This window comes from Bombina bombina, chromosome 6, assembly GCF_027579735.1.
Source record: "Bombina bombina isolate aBomBom1 chromosome 6, aBomBom1.pri, whole genome shotgun sequence".
NCBI classification, from domain to species: domain Eukaryota; kingdom Metazoa; phylum Chordata; class Amphibia; order Anura; family Bombinatoridae; genus Bombina; species Bombina bombina.
Window position 1 is genome coordinate 416,919,911 of NC_069504.1, and position 14,105 is coordinate 416,934,015.

The following is a 14,105-nucleotide window of genomic DNA, read 5'->3' on the forward strand; positions in this document are numbered from 1 at the left end:
AAGCAGGGTCTCCAGCACTTTTCAAACAGACTTTATTTGTATACAGATAGCGACATTTTGGTGTCACAGCACCTTATTCATGCTTGGACAAGCATGAATAAGGTGCTGTGACACCGAAACGTCGCTATCTGTGTACAAATAAAGTCTGTTTGAAAAGTGCTGGAGACCCTGCTTATCTTTCTATATGTGTATTAGGACTTGGCAGCGCCCTAGGTCTACCGTGCACATTTTTTACTCCTGTGTGCTGTTCCCTTACTGGACTTTGCTATTTTTATTGCTGGTTGTTATCTTTACATATGAACAGAGATGTAAAAATATTAGTACAGTTTACTAGTCGTGGGTAAAAAGTTCCGAGTCAAGAAGGTAAAAGTTACTAATACACCTAATGTTAAAGACAGGTAAAAGTACTGTGTCCAGGATTAGTGGACTAATAGACATTTAAGCGCTGCAAATGAATTAAGCTCTAGACCTTTGTATGATCAGTTCTGTATTTCAAATTAAATAAACTAAAATATGGAGTTATATATAAGGATATAAACAGTAATGACAAAGAGAGAAAAATGGCACATAGTAGTGACATTCAAAAAAGACTGGGAATACAGCACTCTTTTATAAAAAAAGACAAAAACACTTGTAGGATTTCACTATCAAAAAGTGGTTTTATTGTGCGGCCAGCAGGTCCGGACCAAGCCAGATCCACCCAGGCAAAAGCGTAAATAATATAAACCATAACCAAAATATAATGACATGTGGTTAAACCCTCAATCTAAAATAACAAACAAATAATACAAACAATGGGCCGGCTCATGTGTTACCCATGCAGGATGGAGCTAGAAAAAATAGTTAACATGTGAAGCAATTAGCCAATTAGCCAGTAGCATGTGCCATTTTTCTCTCTTTGTCATTACTGTTTATAGTGACTTAATGGGTCTGCACCAACAGTATTTATTATAATACTTATAGGAAGATTGCTTTCCTATCTTAAGGAAGTGTTTGAGTACTCTCTTCACTTCAACACTTGGCTCCCCTGCTAATTTTTCCATCCACCTACTTTGAATTGAGTTTATATATAAGGATATTGGTACAGCAGATAGACATCATTTATTTTCATAACAGACATCACCCTTGGTTAAAGCAGCACAATGGATTATTTTCCTACTTTTGAAAAATACTTTGGGCTAGATTATGAGTGGAGCACTATTTAAAGCTCCCACTAGTGTGTTAACAACTACAGCTTTTTGCGCGTCAGGTATCGCGCGTATTACAAATTGAAAGTAAAAAGTTTTTGATCGCACACTAACACAGGGCGTGCAACTTTTTATTAGAGTGTAGCAGTTAACCAGAGATTTTAAGTCGCGCTATCCTGATGTTAAATTTAATTGTGCTCGAGCGAACACATTTACTTTCAACTTGTAATACGTGTGATACTTCCGATGCGTGCAAACACCCGTGATAAACCTCTTTTTGCTTGCGATCAACAGTTAGTGCACCACACGTAATCTAAACCTTAATGTGTATAATTCATTTTACACAGTTGATTTTCTCTCATATTAACCAGGGGCACATAACTTCTCATAAAATGAAATAAATACAATTATGGGTTATTTTTCATTGTAGCTTAAAGGGACAGAAATGTCAAAGTGAAACTTTCATTGTTCAGGCAAAGCATGTTATTTTAAGAGACTTTACAATTTACTTCTGGTATCACATGTACTTAGTTCTCTGTTATATTTAGTGTTGAAAAGCATACGTAGAGAGGCTTAGGAGCATAAATGCCATACTGGGAAATATCTGATGATTGGTAACTACATACAAAATTGTTATTCGATCACTAGATATGTTCAACTAGCTCCCAGAAGACTATTTTCACTCTTGAGCTGGTTTTAACTATGTGTTTAACTACTTTGCAAGGGTTAAACACATGGGGCGCCATGTACTAAGGCGTCAATTTTTTCGCACAGACCGTATCGAAATAACCTGCCGGCATTCGCACCATGCGGATGGCACTTCGTTACATGAATGTACTAAAAACTAAGCCGTAAAATTTTGCGTCTATTGTGTCTCGAAGACAATCGGATTATTGATAACTTTGAAGCTTCGTTCGGCGTGAAAGAGCAAAGTTAAGAAGCAGTCTGCGACTTGATTGGTTTAGTTCTTTACCCACGTGACGATCTAGGTGTCATAATCGTCAGACGCTAGACACAGCTTGGAATGAACCGGTGGCAAAAAAGTGTAAGGCTGCCAACAGTTTTAATAGTCCTTGTATGGCTTGTAAACGCGCTGTCTTAGGTTCCAGGTATTCTGCTATTTCATAGTAAAGTTCCATAATAGCTTCTCTGTCCAAACGGAATCTCTGGATAATCTCTCGATCAGAAATGCTTTCCAAACCCATACGTGGAAGGAAAACTCTAGGGACTCTGATTCTTCTACCTCTCCTTCTTTGCAAGTTGTCAACCGGTGCCTGTATAGCCCTTCTTCCTCGTAATTGAATTAATCGGAAAAGAAACATGTGTAAAAGTGTCTCCATCTTCATTCAGTGATCCAAAAACCAATAATGCTACAATAGTAGTCTAGTCCTTTCACTTAAGTACTTCTACCTGGCGTCAGGTTGAGACGCCCTATAGTTTTCTATTGTATTCGCTACCTAAATGGTCGTGAAGCAAATCACGCGAAGTTACAGTGAAAGTTGGAGCGGACGGATTAGTTGTAACATTCATAATTTCCGATTACAGCGAATTTACGTGCAATCGAACATGTAGTAAGTGGAAAAAGGCTTTGGAACGATCAGTTGCGTAAAATTACGATCGCTGATGAAAATAGTGGTTTTTCGACCAGATCGCAGATTGGTACATACGAGAAGCAGATCGTGAGCGAATTTTGACGCGGAAATACAGACGGACGGTCACTTCGAAGCTTAGTACATGGCGCCCATGGTTGTAAGCAAGCAATAGTGCAAGTTGTAACATTCTTTTCGTTTTGCAACATTTTAAATTAAGAATATACACAGTGTTATGCATTTGTTTTTCTAAGATATATTTCCAGTCTAATGTTTACTTTATACAGGTGTTCCTTTGACATGTGGCACAGAAGGAAGGTTAAGTGATAGCTTTCTCTAACCAAATGTTCTTTGAAGTCACAAGAGACTTTCAAAACCTAGACACTAATACATCCCGTAATTAAGAAATAATGGGCTTTCCGAAATGATTTATTTCCATAGATTTCATGTCAGTACTGAAAAGCTCCAATTTAAATTGTTGCAGACCTCCAGTGCAACCGTGTGATAAATCACCTTGGAGACCAATATAAATAAACACAGAAGACAAGGTTGAATGGTGAGTAGCTTTGTTAAATATAACATAAATAAAAATTGTGTTTTGTTTTTCTGATCACGTTTGAAAAAAATCTAAATGAAAAGAATCCTTAGTAAAATATTTCTGTCAAAATATTTTTTGTGTTTCTATTGATGAAACTACTTTCTCTATCTCAAAGATAGTATGAAAGAAAAAAATATAAAGGAAACTAGTGAAAAGCATAATTGTAGGGCAAATTGCATGTCAGTAAACACAGCAACAGTGTGACATTTATAATCTGTTGTGACAAAACTAAGACCTTTACCTTATGAAATTCCCTATAATGGAGCCACCATGAAAACAAATCTAGTAATAATATTTTGTCATAGCAGCTATATTTCTTTCTAATGACAAGGTTAATTGCAATGGAGTTTATTTGCTGCAGAGGTGGTTTGGGACACAGCATTTAGGGTTAAATGTGGTTGGGGATTTGGGTTAGTGCAGTTTGTTTTAAACTGTGATGTGGTCATTGTTAGTGGCAACATTGTAATCTAAGCACCTGTGGTATGGTGACTGGGTTCAGAAACTCTTGTTCCTTCACACCACCACCTTCTGGACTCATCTCAGGCTGTAGTTATCTTGTGGTGCTCTCTTCCTCAGTTTGTCAGACTCTACCCCAATATTAAAAGCATTAAATACATCCTCAAAAGCTATTACTTTAGAAGCCTAAACTCATATATTATTTTGACAGAAATATTTTAATGAGAAGCATTTTTTATTTATATTTTTTCAAATGTGATCAGAAAACTAAAGCATAACTGTATATTTAACAAATCCATCCCTCAAAAGTTACCAATTCAGAGAAGCATAAACTTACATTTATCCAATCGAGAAGCTCAAATAACTATAGTAAACAATACTCACAGTACTCACCAGAAACTACTCCCCCACATTTATCCCCAAATACACTTTCTATTCAAGCTCTCTAGGACCAGGAACCTCTAATTGTTCCTCCTAAGTCAGTCTTTCCTATCATGTCTTTATTTATTGTAATGGTTGTATTATAAGATTATTAATAATAAAAAATGATCATTATAAGAAGAATATGAACCATTCATTAAATACGAAATTTGTGCTTACCTGATAAATTTCTTTCTTTCTTGACACAGTGAGTCCACGGACCATCATCAATTACTGTTGGGAATATCACTCCTGGCCAGCAGGAGGAGGCAAAGAGCACCACAGCAAAGTTGTTAAATATCACTCCCCTGCCCACAATTCCTCAGTCATTCGACCAAAAGGAAAGGAGAGAAAGGAAGTAGCACAAGGTGCAGAGATGCCTGAGGTATATATAAAAAGAAACTGTCTGAATACAGGGCGGGCCGTGGACTCACCATGTCAAGAAATAAATACATTTATCAGGTAAGCATAAATTTCGTTTTCTTTCTAATGACACAGTGAGTCCACGGATTATCATCAATTACTGTTGGGAACCAATACCCAAGCCAGAGGACACAGATGATAAGGGAGGGACAAGACAGGAACCTAAACAGAAGGCACCACTGCTTGAAGAACCTTTTGCCCAAAAGAAGCCTCAGCCAAGGCAAAAGTATCGAATTTATAGAATTTGGAAAAAGTGTGCAAAGATGACCAAGTTGCAGCCTTACAAATCTGTTCCACAGAATCTTCATTTTTGAAGGCCCAGGACAAAGAAACAGCCCTGGTGGAATGAGCTGTGATTTTCTCAGGAGGTTGCTGTCCGGCAGTCGCATATACCAAGCGAATAACGCTCTTCAGTCAAAGGGAAAGTGAAGTAGCCGTAGCTTTCTGACCCTTGCGTTTCCCAGAAAAGTAAACAAACAAACAATGCAGAAGACTGACAAAAGTCCTTAGTTGCCTGCAAATAAAATTTTAGCACTCGCACAACATCCAGATTATGCAACAAGCATTCTTTGTGAGAAGATGGATTAGGACACAAAGAAGGTACAACGATTTCCTGATTAATATTCTTGACCGAAAGAACCTTGGGCAGGGAACCAAACTTACGCCTAGATTACGAGCTTTTTTCGGTAAGGCTTGTGGTGCTAACAAGCCGATTTTTCCCACCGCTCCCTTAAGACAATGCTGGTATTACAGGTTTTTTTAAACCTGGCGTTAGCCGCAAAAAGGTGAGCGTAGAGCAGTGTTGCTTAAGTCAGCGGTGAGCTGGCTAAACGTGCTTGTACACAATTTCCCCAATAGGAAACAATGGGGCTGAGCTGGCTGAAAAAAAAACCCAACACCTGCAAAAAAGCAGCGTTCAGCTCCTAACGCAGCCCCATTATTTCCTATGGGGAAATTAATTTTATGTCTGCACCTAACACCCTAACATGAACCCCGAGTCTAAACACCCCTAATATTATACTTATTAACCCTTAATCTGCCACCCCCGCTATCGCTGACACCTACATTATATTACTAACCCCTAACCTGCCGCTCCTGACACCGCCGCCACCTACATTATACTTATGAACCCCTAATCTGCTGCCCCCAACATCGCCGACACCTACATTATATTTATTAACCCCTAATCTGCCTCCCCCAATGTTGCCGCAACTATATTAAATTTATTAACCCCTAATCTGCCGCCGTCAACGTCGCCGCCACTATTATAAATTTATTAACCCCTAAACCTAAGTCTAACCCTAACACCCCCCCAACTTAAATATAATTTAAATACATCTAAGTAAATTTACTATAATGAACTAAATTATTCTATTTTATTATTATACCATTTAAAACTTAATACTTACCGATAAAATAAACCCTAAGCTAGCTACATTATAACTAATAGTTACATTGTAGTTAGTTTAGGATTTATATTTATTTTTCAGGCAACTTTGTATTTATTTTAACTAGGTAGAATAGTTATTTAATAGTTATTAACTTTTTAATAACTACCTATCTAAAATAAGTACAAACATACCTGTAAAATAATCCCTAACCTAAGTTGCAATTACACCTAACACTACACTATAATTAAACTAATTACCTAAACTACCTACAATTAATTACAATAAAATAAAATAAACTGAATTACAAGAATTTTAAACTAATTACACCTAATCTAATCCCCCTAATAAAATAAACCCCCCACCAAAATAATAAAATTCCCTACCCTACACTAAATTACAAATAGCCCTTAAAAGGGCCTTTTGCGGGGCATTGCCCCAAAGTAATCAGCTTTTTCACCTGTAAAAAAAATACAATACCCCCCCAACATTAAAACCCACCACCCACACACCCAACCCTACTCTAAAACCCACCCAATCCCCCCTTAAAAAACCTAACACTACCCCCCTGAAGATCTCCCTACCTTGAGCCGTCTTCACCCAGCCGGGCACAAGTGGACCTCCAGAAGTTCCAATCAGCCAATAGAATGCAAGCTCAATCCTATTGGCTGATTGGATCAGCCAATAGGACTTTTCCTACCTTAATTCCGATTGGCTGATAGAATCCTATCAGCCAATCGGAATTCAAGGGACGCCATCTTGGATGACGTCATTTAAAGGAACCTTCATTCTTCGTTTGGACTTCGTTTGAAGAGGATGGCTTCACGTCGGCTGGATTGAAGATGGACCCGCTCCAGATGGATGAAGATAGAAGATGCTGCCTGGATGAAGACTTCTGCCGCTTGGTGGACCTCTTCTGCCCGGATCGGATGAAGACTTCTGACCCTCTGGAGGTCCACTTGTGCCCGGCTGGGTGAAGACGTCTCAAGGTAGGGAGATCTTCAAGGGGTTAGTCTTAGGTTTTATTAAGGGGGTATTAGGTGGGTTTTAGAGTAGGGTTGGGTGTGTGGGTGGTGGGTTTTAATGTTGGGGGGTATTGTATTTTTTTTTACAGGTCAAAGAGCTGATTACTTTGGGGCAATGCCAAGCAAAAGGCTCTTTTAAGGGCTATTTGTAATTTAGTATAGGTATGGAATTTTATTATTTTGGTGGACTTTTTATTTTATTAAGGGGATTAGAGTAGGTGTAATTAGTTAAATTTTTTAAATTATTTTTCTATTTTCTGTAGTTTAGTGTTGTTTTTCGTACTTTAGTTTATTTAATTTATTTGTAGCTAATTGTAGTTAGTTTATGTAATTAATTTAATGATAGTGTAGTGTTAGGTGTAATTGTAACTTAGGTTAGGATTTATTTTACAGGTATATTTGTCTTTATTTTAACTAGGTAGTTATTAAATAGTTAATAACTATTTAATAACTATTCTACCTAGTTAAAATAAATACAAAGTTGCCTGTAAAATAAATATAAACCCTAAGCTAGCTACAATGTAACTATTAGTTATATTGTAGCTAGCTTAGGGTTTATTTTATAGGTAGGTATTTAGTTTTAAATAGGAATAATTTATTTAATTGTAGTAATTTTATTTAGATTATTTTAAATTATATTTAAGTTTGGGGGGTTAGGGTTAGGTTTAGACTTAGGTTTAGGGGATAATACCTTTAATATAGTAGCGGCGACGTTGGGGGTGGCAGATTAGGGGTTAATAAATTAGGTAGGTGTCGGCGATGTTAGGGACGGCAGATTAGGGGTTAATAAAATGTAACTAGTGTTTGCGAGGCGGGAGTGTGGCGGTTTAGGGGTTAATATATTTATTAAAGTGGCGGCGATGTCCGGTCGGCAGATTAGGGGTTAATATATTTATTAAAGTGTTTCTGATGTGGGGGGGGGGGCTCAGTTTAGGGGTTAATAGGTAATTTATGGGTATTAGTGTACTTTTTAGCACTTTAGTTAAGAGTTTTATGTTACGCGTTAGCCCATAAAACTCTTTACGACTGACTTTTAAATGCAGTAGGAGTCTTGACAGGAGAGGGTCTACCGCTCACTTATTCCAAGACTCGTAATACCAGTGTTAGGCAAATCCCATTGAAAAGATAGGATACACAATTGACATAAGGGGATTTGCGGTATGCTCGAGTCGTGGAAGAAAAGTGAGCGGTACACCTGTACCTGCCAGACTAGTAATACCATCGGGCGTTAAAAAGCAGCATTGGGACCTCTCAACGCTGCTTTTTAAGGCTAACACCAAACTCGTAATCTAGCCGCTAGTATGCAGAACCACCTTATCAGAGTGAAATATAAGATAAGGGGAATCACACTGTAAAGCAGAGAGTTCAGAAGCTCTCTGAGCAGAGGAAATAGCAACAAGAACAAAACTTTCCAAGATAACATCTTAATATCTAAAGAATGCATAGGCTTAAACGGAGCCTGTTGTAAAACTTTAAGAACAAGGTTAAGACTCCTTGGAGGGGTAACAGGTTTAAAGGCAGTCTGAATTCTAACCAAGGCCTGAAAAAATGATTGCACGTCTGGCACATTCGCTAAGCACTTATGTAACAAAATAGACAATGCCGAAATCTGACCCTTTAGAGTACTTGCCAACAAACCCTTCGCCAGATCATCCTGGAGAAAGGACAAAATCCTAGGAATCCTTACTCTACTCCAAGAGTATACTTTGGATTCACACCAATACAAGTATTTACACCAGATCTTCTGGTAAATCCTGCGAGTCACAGGCTTACGAGCCTGAATCAAGGTCTCAATGACCGACTCTGAAATCCATGCTTAGATAAAACTAAGCGTTCAATCTCCAAGCAGTCAGCTTCAGAGAAAATGAGATTTGGATGAAGGAAGGGACCCTGAAGTAGAAGGTCCTTCCTCAGAAGCAGTCTCCAAGGTGGAAAGATGACATTTCCACTAGGTCTGCATAACAAATCCTGCAAGGCCATGCCAGGGCTATGAGAATTACAGACGCCCTCTCCTGCTTTATTTGAGCAATAACTCTTGAAAGGTGAGCAAATGGAGGAAACAGGTATGCTAGATTGAAGTTCCAAGGAACTACCACAGCATCGATCAAAAAGGCCTGCGGATCTCTTGACCTCAAGCTGTATCTCGGAAGTTTGGCATTCTGATGAGAAGCCATGAGATCCAACTCCAGCTTCCCCCACTTGAGGGTCAAGCTGGAAAACACATCCGAATGAAGTTCCCACTTCCCGGGATGAAAAGTCTGTCTGCTCAGAAAATCCACTTCCCAATTGTCCACTCCTGGAATGTGGATCGCAGAAAGATAGCAGTTGTGGGTCACTGCCCACTGAATAATTCGGGCCACCTCTGTCATGGCCAAGGAACTCCGAGTACCCCCCTGGCGGTTGATGTAGGCCACCGATGGTTATGTTGTCCAATTGGAATCTAATAAACCGGGCTAAGGCTAACTGAGGCCAGGCCAGAAGAGCATTGAAGATTGCTTTCAGCTCCAATATGTTTATGGGCAGGATTGACTCCTCATGGGTCCATAAGCCCTGAGCCTTCAACGAGCCCCATACTGCTCCCCAACCTAGAAGGCTAGCATCCATGGCCACAATTACTCAGGAGAGTCTGCGGAAGCAAGTACCCTGGGAGAGATGATCCTGAGAAAGCCACCACAGAAAAGAGTATATTGACGCCTGATCTAGATCTACACTCAGAGACAGGTCTGTATAGTCCCTGTTCCATTATCTGATCATGCATAACTGCAGAGGTCTGAGATGGAACCGAGCAAATGAAATGATGTCCATGGAAGCCACCATCAGACCGATTACCTCCATACATTGAGCCACTGACAGCCGTGGAGAGCACTGAAAGGCAAGACAAGAGTCGAAAATCTTTCTTTTTCTAACCTCTGTCAGAAAAATCTTCATTAACAGGGAGTCTATTATGGTCCCCAAAAATACAACCCTTGTAGCTGGAACCAGAGAACTTTTTTCTCGATTCACCTTCCATCCGTGGGATTGAAGAAAAGACAACAAGATCTCTGTATGAGATACTGCTTGTTGAAAAGATGGCGCCTGCACCAGAATGTCATACAGATAAGGTGCTACTGCAATGCCCCAAGATCGAATCACAGCTAAAAGAGCCCCCAGAACCTTTGAAAAAATTCTGGGAGCTGTGGCAAGGCCGAATGGAAGGGCCACAAACTGGAAATGATTGTCCAAAAAGGCAAATCTCAGAAACTTGTGATGGTCCCTGTGAATGGGAACATGAAGTTATGCATCCTTTAGGTTTATGGTTGCCATGAACTGACCCTCATGTACCAAGGGAAGAATGGAGTGTATAGTGTACCAAGGGAAGAATGGAGTGTATAGTCTCCATCTTGAAGGATGGTACTCTGAGAAACTTGTTTAAACATTTTAAATCTATGATTGGTCAAAAAGTTCTCTCCTTTTTGGGAACTACGAACAGATTCAAGTAAAATACCATACACCTTTCCTGACAGGGAACTGGAACTATTACCCCCAGGGCAGCAAGGTCCTTGACACAATGTAAGAATGCCACTCTTTTTATCTGATCTACAGATAATCTGGAGAGGAGAAACCTGCCTCTGGGAGGAAAAGATTTGAATTCTATTTTGTATCCCTGGGAGACAATGTCCACCACCCAGGAATCTGGTACATCTCTTATATAAGCCTGGGAAAAAGAGAGTCTGCCCCCTACAAGATCCGCTCCCAGATCGGGGGCAACCCCGTCATGCTGACTTGAAATCAGCTGAAGGCTTTTTAGATTGCTTTATCTTATTCCAGGACTGGTTTGGCTTCCAGGAAGGCTTGGCTTGATCTTGCTTGGAGGAAGGGGAAAAAGACTTGCCTTATTCTTTTTATCTTGAGGAAGAAAATAAACCTTCCCTCCAGTAATATCTGAGATAATTTCCACCAAACCAGGTCCAAACAAGGTCTTACCCTTGTAAGGAATAGCCATGAGTTTAGATTTAGATGAAACATCCGCAGACCAGGACTTCAACCACAAAGCCCTGCGGGCTAGGACTGCAAAACCAGAAATTTTGACTCCCAGTTTAATAACCTGTAAGGAAGAATCTGTAATGAAGGAATTGGCTAACTTGAGAGCCTTAATCCTGTCCTGGATCTCATCAAGAGGGGTATCCATCTGAAGAGATTCAGACAACGGATCAAACCAGTAAGCTGCAGTGCTGGTAACAGTGGCGATACACACCGCAGGTTGCCATTGTAGACCCTGGTGGACATACATCTTTTTTAGTAAAGCCTCCAATTTTTTTATCCATTGGATCTTTAAAAGAACAAATATCCTCTATGTGAATAGTAGTCCTCTTGGCCAAAGTGGAGATCACTCCTTCTACCTTAGGAACCATCTGCCACGACTCCTTAATATTATCTGCTATAGGAAACATCTTCTTAAAAATAGGAGATGGAGAAAAGGGAATACCAGGTCTTTCCCATTCTCGAGCAATAATCTCCGCAGCACAGTCAGGAACCAGAAAAACCTCCACCGCGGAGGAAAAATCAAAGTATTTGTTCAATTTACTAGACTTTTTAGGATTGACTACGACTACGATAGCCAAAACCTCCTTAAGTAATAAGCGAAGGTGTTCTAGCTTAAATCTGAAGGATACCACTTCAGCATCAGAAGAAGGAATTACACTATCTGAGTCTGAGATTTCCCCCTCAGATGCTACCGACATGTCTTCTTCCTCAGGCTTATGGGAAGGGACACTCTGGATAGCCAGAACTTGATCAGAAACCTTACTAACTGTTTCCTTAAATTTCCTTTTACGCCTTCCCTGCAACATGGGGAAAGCTAACAAGGCCTCAGATACTGCAAGGGATACCTGGAAAGCAATGTCTTGTAGAGAAAATCCTACAGGATTGCAAGAGGAAACACAGGGCACTGTAAGTGGAGACTGAAAAAGTTGGGACGCTTGAGGAGAAAGCTGCAACATATCTGCAACAGGAGACACCTGAACAGCATTTGCCTGGGATAATGGTGGCTCATGTTCAAATATTTTATCTCTATAACTTAAAGTTCTCTCAATGCATGAGGAACAAAAAGGAACTGGGGGTTCCACCTGAGCATCATAACATAACTGACAAGCAGCAACTTCACCTGAGATAATGGTTTGAAAAGCCTCTTGATCCATCTTATGTAATAAATAAGGATAAAGTGTAAAAATTATTTATTTGAAAATAAAAAATAAATGTGTTCCACATAGACCTCGGGCTACCTATACACCTCAGTAGCTTTACTGAGGTGCCTACCTGTCCTGAGCTCATTTTCAAATACAGAGCAGTTACGGAGCCCTAACTGCCGAAAAAAATGGCTTACAACAGTAATCTCCATGACCAAAAGTTAAAGTACAAAAACTATTATAACACACTCAGCCACCATAAATCACCTTACAGTCTTAATGGCCAAACTGCCTAAAAGAAACCCCAAACATGAAGGTTAAATAAAGTTCCATATTAAATAAGACAGCTTTTAGCTGTAACAAGTGCCAGCAATCTCCTTGCAAAAGAAAATTAAAATGGCACTTACCTGAAAGTGCTGTCCAGCAGCAGGACAGCTCACCTGGTTTAAGAGGGTACAGCACCTCACATGGACCTGTGAAGAGAGAAAAACTGAGTAAACCTACTCAGGTTTTTTAGTTAGGGCAGCAGATTCTTGAGAAAACGCAGTGAGGATTGTACCTCACAAGTTCTCAAGTGCTCAAAAGCCACCACTGCCCCACTGAAGAGACTGATGTGGACTAGGCTAGACCCTAGAAAAGAACAAAGTAAGCTTACTCTGCTAAAAAAATAATAAAACCTTGATTGAAGAAAACTTCTCATCAGACACCTAAACTTCACCTCCTCCTTGCACTACAGGCAAAGAGAATGACTGGGGGATTGTGGGTAGGGGAGTGATATTTAGCAGCTTTGCTGTGGTGCTCTTTGCCTCCTCCTGCTGGCCAGGAGTGATATTTCCAACAATAATTGATGATGATCCGTGGACTCACTGTGTCAAGAAATAAATAAATTTATCAGGTAAGCACACATTTCGTTTTTAATGATTGATTCATATTCTTCTTATAATGATAATTTTTATTATTAATAATATTATTATACAACCATTACAATAAATAAAGACATGATGGGAAAGACTGACTTAGGAGGGACAATTAGAGTTTCCTGGTCCTAGAGAGCTTGAATAGAAAGTGTAGTTGGGGATAAATGTGGGGGAGTAGTTTCTGGTGAGTACTGATTGTTGACTATAGTTATTTCAGCTTCTCGATTGGATAAATGTAAGTTTATGTTTCTCTGAATTGGTAACTTTTGAGGGGGATTTGTTAAATATACAGTTGTGCTTTGGTTTTCTGATCACATTTGAAAAAATATAAATAAAAAAGGCTTCTCATTAAAATATTTCTGTCAAAATAATATATGAGTTTTGGCTTCTCTAAAGTAATAGCTTTTGAGGATGTATTTAATGCTTTTAATATTGGGGAAGAGTCTGACAAACTGAGGGAGAGAGCTCCACAATATAGCTACAGCCTGAGATGAGCCCTTAAACAGGAGTGGGAGTTGGTGGTGTAAAGGGATAAGAGTTTCTGAACCCAGTCATCATACCACAGGTGCCTAGATTACAATGGTGCAACTAACAATGACCAAATCACAGTTTAATACAAACTGCACTAACCCAAATCCCCAACCACATTTAACCCTGAATGCTGTGTCCAAAACCACCCCACAGCAAATAACTCCATTGCAATTAACCATAGCTTTTATTACTTATAATACTGAAATATCCCTTCCTCCCTTATTGAAACCTTCTTAACTCTCTCTAACTCCCAATACAACCATTCCATTGCAAACACCCCCATCATAACTCTGATGGTAACCCCCCTGTAAAATCTGACCACCATGTAACCTCCATATACCATACTCCCATGTGATCCACCACCAAAAACAATAACTCCAAAAGCTAAACCATCTAAAATTTAGAA